The sequence below is a fragment of the Miscanthus floridulus genome, chromosome 16 (assembly GCF_019320115.1).
Source record: "Miscanthus floridulus cultivar M001 chromosome 16, ASM1932011v1, whole genome shotgun sequence".
In the NCBI taxonomy this organism is placed as follows: Eukaryota; Viridiplantae; Streptophyta; class Magnoliopsida; order Poales; family Poaceae; genus Miscanthus; species Miscanthus floridulus.
The window spans coordinates 100,115,719-100,123,817 of NC_089595.1; positions in this window are offsets into that span (position 1 = coordinate 100,115,719).

Sequence of the window (8,099 nt, forward strand, 5' to 3'; positions counted from 1 at the left end):
AATCTAGAGTAGGTACGAGCAACCTCTAAGGTTCACATACTCTGAGGTGCGACGACAGGCAACGCATAGCTGTTGATATGTCTATGCTAGGACTATGCTGCCTCAGTTGTACGCCACTATATTCTTCCACGGCTGGTGTAGTATGTCAAGAAAGATCCAGCTGATGGTGTTGCCCGAGGCATCTGGGAAGAGGAAAGCACCAAGTGCTAGAGCCACACTCGAGCGAACCTATAGATCTAAGCCTCCTTAGCCTATGGGTCCAAGTAATCAAAGCGCTCTGTGATCCAGGACGATGAAACACCGAAAGTTTTCCTAAAATTTACCAAAGAAAATGAGACCCGATGGCTGTAGGAAAGTAATGCAAGTATTAAATAGGCTTCAATTTCTCACTTATTTTTCTTGGAAGCCTCGTTGTCCGGTGGAAGAAAGCCAGTAAACTAAGCCACCAGCTCCCTCCAGTGATCGTTGTCAACTATTCCTATCACTGGAAGTCCCCCAACCGAAGGCCAAAAATAGCCTTCACGTCCTGCATGGTCAAGGTCATCTCACCACAAGGTAGGTGGAACGTGTGGGTCTCAGGCCTTCACCTGTTATAAGAATAGAATGACTGTAGTTGCCTCAAATTTGTTACAAAAAAGTTAACGTATAAAGAATGCACTCGCACCTATCTACAGCTACAGTAAGTAGTGCTAGGTCAAGGGGCGGAAGACCGTGGTTGACAACATGGACAAGTTCGAGGAAGCTAGCACACTGTATGTACAGCGCATAACTGAAAGGTCCTTGTGTAGTTTTGGTAATTGAGTGACAACCTAGGTGGACTAATTGTGTTTATGTGAGATACACATGTATTTAGTCCACAGGTACATATATGTGAGCAACATATGCCATGAAGGTGAAAATGGCTTGAAGATGTTGCGAAGCTCACACATATGATGATGAAGGAGATCATTGCACATGAGACATGACATTGAGTCATGTGATCAAAGGTGGAGAAGATCAAGACAAGACTTGGCTTGATGGACCGGTTGCAAGCTTGAAGGACAAGTCAGAGGCTTTGGAGCGATGGACCGCATGGCGGTGAAGCTTGAGCAAGACTTGGCGCCGATGGATGAAGGCAACGGTGAAAAGTAAGTTATGTCAAGATCGATGAACCAATATGATCATGTGATGATATGAAGTGGATCATATCATTATTGATCATGTTGGTGCATGTGTTGCATCAACATTAGAGGAGATAGAATGGAATGTGCAAGGCAAAGGTATAACCTAGGGCATTTCATTTCACCGGTCATAGGTGTGTAGAGAAGTTTATGATCGGGTTCAGGATAGATGGTTGTACTATCAAGAGAGGCAAACTTATTTGCATATCGGTCATCTAGTGCCACTTGAGTGATCTAACTTTGCATCGTCTCTAGGATTGAGTGGCGTGGCAAGTTGAGTGGCTAACCCTTTGGGAATGATTATGAAAAGCTAACACACATACACATAGTGGTGTACACTTGGTGGTGTTGGCACATTTATAAAGGAGATGAAGTTGGAGTTGATGTGGATCAACTCGGTGAAGAAACGGAGATGAGAAAGGTCCCTCAGAGTGGACCGAACTCTGGTCACGCAGTGACCGGATGCTGAGGCTCAGCGTTCGGTCAGTGGTGGCAGTCAGCGTGCAGCGTCGGTCAGTCGACTGGACGCTGACTCTAAGAGTGACCGGACACTGGAGGCAGTGTCCGGTCCTATTGTTGGACAAAGCAGTGTCACTGGAGAGTGACTGGACGCTAGGGCTGTGTCCGATCACGTCCGACCGGATGCATCCGGTCGGGGTCGGTACCTTACTGTAAATGATCGGACGCTGAGGGTCCAGCGTCCGGTCAGTTGAAGCTGCTACGTCTAGTCAGAAGATGACTGTTGAGATCGAAAGAATGCTGTTGAACGTAGGTGACACGTGGCTATCATCGGGCGACCGAACGCTGAGGTCCAGCGTCCGGTCAACACGACCGGAGCACTCGGTCGGGCTGATTTTTGCCCAGTGAAGGGGTAACGGCTAGTTTAGCCCTTGGGGCTATAAATAGAAGTGGCTTTCGGCCATGGCTGGTGCTGAGCACCTTGGGGGACTTTGTGTCCATGCTTGAGAGTGCTTAGGAGCCCTCCATCTCACACATACTTGATAGTGTTCATCCGATTGTGTGAGTGAAAGATTCTAGTGCGATTGCATCGTGAGGTTGCATCGAGTGGCACTAGGTGATCGAGTTGCAAGCCGATGGTGCTTGTTACTCTTGGAGGTTGCCACCTCCTAGATGGCTTGGTGGTGGTCTCCGTCGAAGCCCGCAAGAAGCTTATGCGGCGCTCCGGAGAAGTGCTTTGTGAGGGGCATTGTGCTCGCCCTACGAGAGCCGCAAAGAGTAACTTTAGTAAAGCATGTCATTGAGCTACCATCACTTCCGGGGTAGGTTCTTGCGGCGCTCGACGTGCGGGCTTGGCGGGTGATGCCAATTAGCCGCCGAACCACCAAGTGAGCGGTCGACACAACGGGGACTAACGTGTTGGCAAACACGTGAACCTCGGGAGAAAAATCATCGTGTCAACCTTGTTCTTCCCGTTGGTTTGCATCCTTGTTATACAAGCTTGCGATTACTTTTATATACATTGAGCTTGTGTTGTTGCTTTTGTAATTAGTTAGCTTATGTAGCTTGCTAGTTACCTTCTTACCTGTGTAGCATAGAAGTAGCTCCCTTGCAAGACTAATTTGGTTTGTGTAACCTTGTTAGTCACATTGCTTAATTTGTGTAGCTAAGTAACTGTGCTTTCTAATTTGGCATTGGTTGCCTTGTTATTGAGCATTGCTAGTGAGTGTTAGGTGGCTTTGTGCTTTTACTTACTAGCATGTGTAGGAGCTCCCTTGTTGCTTAAAATACTAATGACATAGGTTTGTGTGACCTTGCTCCTAGAATTGGTTAGGTGATCTCTAACTAGCTCAGCACATTTGTTGATTAATTAGTATCTTTGGAAGGTGTTAGAGAACATAGATAGAGGGGTGTAGTCTTGGCTAGACCGATAGTTCTAATTCCGCACTTGTTTTGGTTAGTCAACGCTATTAAGTTTTAAAAAGGACTATTCACCCCTTCTCTAGTCGTCATCTCGACCCTTTCAATAACGCTCGTCCTACTGGTGCGTCCTGGTGTGCGTGTGGGGCCTCAAAATCGGCAAGGCCACCTCTGCGTCATTGTCATTCAAGATTTGTGCTCGGTGCTGGTCGTTGTACTCCACCTCAAGAATGGGGTACAACAGGTGCTGCGTGGGAGGAGTCATCCTGTTACAAATTGATAAACTAAGTGTTAGAGTATTCAAATTAACAAAATTTAAATTAACATTATGTAGCATTGTAAAATTTGAACTACTTGTTATGCAATACGAACACAATATGAAAGCACATGTATATATTCAAAGTAACATTAATAGACATATCACACACTAGTAACATAAACAACTTCACTAGGAATTTAAGCATTTGACGAAACTTCATGAAGTCATCATATCACGCACTAGTAAGTACCGACATTTGAAAACTAGTATCTATACCCAAAATCCCTAACTAAATAACTAACTATAAACTAAATAATAAATACCTAATCAATCCATAAACCCAAAATCCTAACTATACTAGAACACACAACCTCAAACCTAAAAACTACCTACGTAAATCACAAACAAATGCACTAACCTAACTATCCTAAATTTGATAAACTATCATAAATCAATAACAATCATAAAACCCTAACTATCCTAAATTACTAACTATCCTAAATCACTAATTATCCTAAAACAATAATAATCAAAATAACATAAAATCGAGATGAATGTACCTTAGGAGCGGGCGGCCTTGACGCGTCGGCGTTCGTGGCGCGGCCGGCGTGGGCGCTGGGCGGCGGGAGTGGCGGGGCGCGGCGCGGGCAATGCGCAGCGGCGGGCGAGCGGGACAGGGGTGCATGCGGGCGGGCAGGCTCGCATGCGATATTTATTTGGCCCTGTCGCGCCATGCTCCGTGGCACGGCAGAGCCCTGCCACGTCACCGATCACGATTCCGGTCGTCACCACGTCAGCCCGTTGCCGCGCCAGTATGCATGGCGCGGCACAGATATTTGGCCGTGCTAGGGCAATAGGCGCAGCCAAAAGTATTAGTTAAAAAACAGACAATGTTAGATTTAAAATTAGTTTTCAAAAAGTGTTAAAATTAAAAAAAATCCAATGTGGAGTGTAGGATGCACAATTGCACATGCACGCACGAAGTGCGTGCCGCTGGGTCAATCGTCCGTGGACACGTCAAGGAATAGAGCTTGGAATAAAACCTTGACACCGAGGAACCAGCACATCTATGAGTTAATAAGAAAAAAAATAAAATGTCAAATGAAACGAAGGGAGACTTAAAGCTCTGAAAGCAAGGAAAGGAACAAATGGAGAAGGAAAAAGTCTACATTACTTCTCTCAACTTTTGCGAAAGTTTAATTTTCCTCCCTGAACTCGAAAATCGGTAAACCACCTCCCTCAACTTTTAAAACCGTTCATTTTACCTCCCTGACCCGGTTATGTGTGGTTTTCAAAGGCGGTTTTGTCTTTTTCTTTTTTATTTATTTTGGCTGAATTTTTGAAAAATCATAGTAAATCATAGAAAAACAATAAAATGAAAAAACAATTTTGTTGGACTCCACATGAGTAGATCTACACAGTGAATATATAATATGGTATGTTTTAGTATAATTTTTTTTATTGTAGCTTTATATCTATGTTTTTCTGTAATTAATTCAAGGCTACAGTTTTATGGTCTAATTGTTGTGAAATTTTTATGGTGAGTTAATTATTGTATAATTGAGCTGTAGTAACAATTTCATGCTCATTGGATCATGTATAACTGAGTTGTACATTTATTTAGTGTTATGCTTGTTAAATAGTTTTAAAATAGAAAAAAGAGTGTAAAAATATAAACGAGTATGAAATAATTTACTACAGTTAAAGCATACAATAATTAGACCACCATAAAAATTTCATCACAATTAGACCATAAAAACTGCAGCTATGAATTAATTATAGAAAAGCATAGATCTAAAGGTACAACAAAAGCATTGTACTAAAGCATACAAGATTATATGTTTACTGTGTAGATCTGCTTATGTGAAGTCTAAAAAAATTGGATTTTCCATTTTATGATGTTTCTATGATTTTCTATGATTTTTCTAATATTCATCCAAAATAAATAAATAAAAAAAGAAAAAGACGAAACCGCTTTTGACCACCTATAACCGGAAGGTAAAATGAACGGTTTTAAAAGTTGAGGGAGATGATTTATCCGGTTTTCGAGTTCAGGGAGGAAAACTAAACTTCGAAGATAGTTCAGGGAGCTAAAATGGACTTTTTCCGAGAGAGAGAAAAAACAGCGGGAACAAAAAAAAAAGCCAAACCCAAGAGCCCACAGGATTAGCTCATATAGACACGGGATACAACAAGCCCACATGACCCCAACGTACGTACTCCTAGGCTTCGGCCGAAGAGAATTATTGGAGCCCAATTCATGCATGGAGCGGTGTCCTTGCCGACCCAAGGGTTTCACGCCTGGGAAGGCCGGTAAACAGAAGAATCGTCGAACCCATAGGCCCAATCGTCATAAATGTCTGCAAGTCTGTAGAGTTTACATGTAGTAGTTTTTTGTCACCTACATACTCCTCCGTCCTCTCCATGTAATCTTCTTTCTCACCGAAGTACTATACTCCTCTCCATATGTCAGTGCTGTTGTTGTTCAGAACAAAGATCGATCTGGAGATCAAGTAAGCTACTACTCCTGCTCCTCCCTCCCAATACTCCCTCCGTCTCCGTCTCCGTCTCTAAAAGAATCGATTTTTAGCCCAGAATTTTGTAGATAAAAGCTGAACACGGATTCGCGCCTGCGCGGTGATCACCGAAGGATAACCACGTACCGATCCTTGTCTGGGAACTGGAACGCTCGACCAAACAAAGCCTGCCGGTCAGCCCGTGGGCCGTGGTCACCAGGCGTACTACTATAGTGTACTGTACTCCAGTTTTTGTCGGTTTTAAGGATCTGGTTTTTGGAAACTAGGTAGATCCAAACAAGTTAGTTTTTACTCATTGTTTTTGTCAGATTCTTAAAAATCAGGAAGCTCCAGCTTTTATCAGTTTTTATGAGCCGGTAAGCAATAAATGAAACTAGATTTTTTTTTTCAGAATCCAGATTTTAGAGATTAGAGACAAAAAATTAGTTTCTAACAATCTGATGAAACTCATCGCCCTCTATCTACATCTACCTACACACGCTGAAAACCTTCGTACGTAAGAAGCAACAGTGGTTCAGGTAACCTGCTGACTTCCGCACGCCAGGACCAGGAGGAGGATCGAATAGTACTCTGCCGGTGCAGCCAGTACTGTACGTTAAGAAATTTAGGTAATTTCATTATCAGTTTAATCCATAAATATAACATTAGTAGGTTTGTGACAACGTATATGTACATGTGTATATTTCTTATGAACACTACAGCATACAAAGATGATATACTGACTGTACCCAGCGGAGGGTCCTATGCCGAGGGCATTGGAGGCTACATTCGCACTAGTCGACATAGTGCGTTGCTCGAAGTCGCGGACCACAGTCGATACAGGAAGATGTTCGTAGTGCAGTCCCACGAACGGATCACTAGGAAGAAGACGCCTTGACGTTCCACAGGCAATCACCGGGAAGAAGATGTACGTGGACGAGCAGTTGCGGATCGCTCCCCAAAAACCTAATCGCCGCTCACAATTTACTACTAGCTTGTTTCACCGTCCTACTTCATAGGATCTCCGATCACATAGAATATGTTACCACTAAAGTAAATTTCAAGTGGGTCTCAAACCCATCTCTCTCGATGCACTTTCTATCATATTACGTGATAGACCCTTAGTGAACTGATCTGTCAGATTGTTAGACATGTGAACATAATCCAACACTATTACTTCAGAGTTTCTCAATTTTCTGACAGATTTTAGTCGTCTCTTAACATGCCTTGTGGACTTCATAATATCCTTAGAACTGTTAACCTTCATAATCATAGTCTGGTTATTATAGTTCATAGAAATAGTCGGTATGGGTTTCTCAACAACAGGTAAATCCATAAGGAGATCACGAAGCCACTCAGCCTCAGATCCAGCAGTGTCTAATGCTGTGAGTTCTGCTTCCATTGTAAACTTCGTTAAGATAGTCTGCTTGCAAGACTTCTAGGAAACAGCACCACCTCCAAGCGAAAACACATATCCACTTGTGGCATAAAGCTCATTAGCATCAGAAATCTAGTTGGCACCACAATAGCCTTCCAGCGCTTTCGGATGTCTGGTATAATAAGTACCATAGCTCATGGTCCCTTTTAGGTAGCGCATCACTCTCTCAAGAGCACGCCAGTGATCATCTCCTGGGTTTGACACAAACTAGCTCAGCTTGCACACAACAAATGAGATGTCAGGCCTTGTTGCACTAGCAAGATACATGAGCGAACCAATGATCTAGGAATATCTCAACTGATCCCTTGCTATTCTCCGATTTTTCCTCAATAGCACGCTAGGGTCATAAGGTGTAGGAGCAGGTGCACAGTCACTGAACCCAAAGCGACATAACACCTTTTCCACATAGTGGGTTTGTAACAGAGTTACCCCACCATCTCCTTCTCTTAGAAGCTTGATATTAAGAATAACATCAGCCTCTTCCAAATCTTTTATCTCAAAATTTTTAGATAGAAATTCCTTCACCTCCTTGATCACTTTGAGGCTGGATCCAAGAATCAGTATGTCATCAACATATAAGCACAAAATGACTCCTTTACCCCCACTATACCGATAGTATACATATTTGTTAGCTTCATTCACAACAAAGCCAACAGATGTTAAAGTTCTGTCGAACTTCTCATGCCATTGCTTAGGAGCTTATTTTAGGCCGTATAATGACTTTAATAATTTACACACCTTGCCTTCTTGACCATTTGCTACAAACCCATTAGACTGATCCATATATATCTCCTTCTCCAACTCTCCATCTAGAAAAGCTGTCTAAACGTCTATTTGATGAACGATAA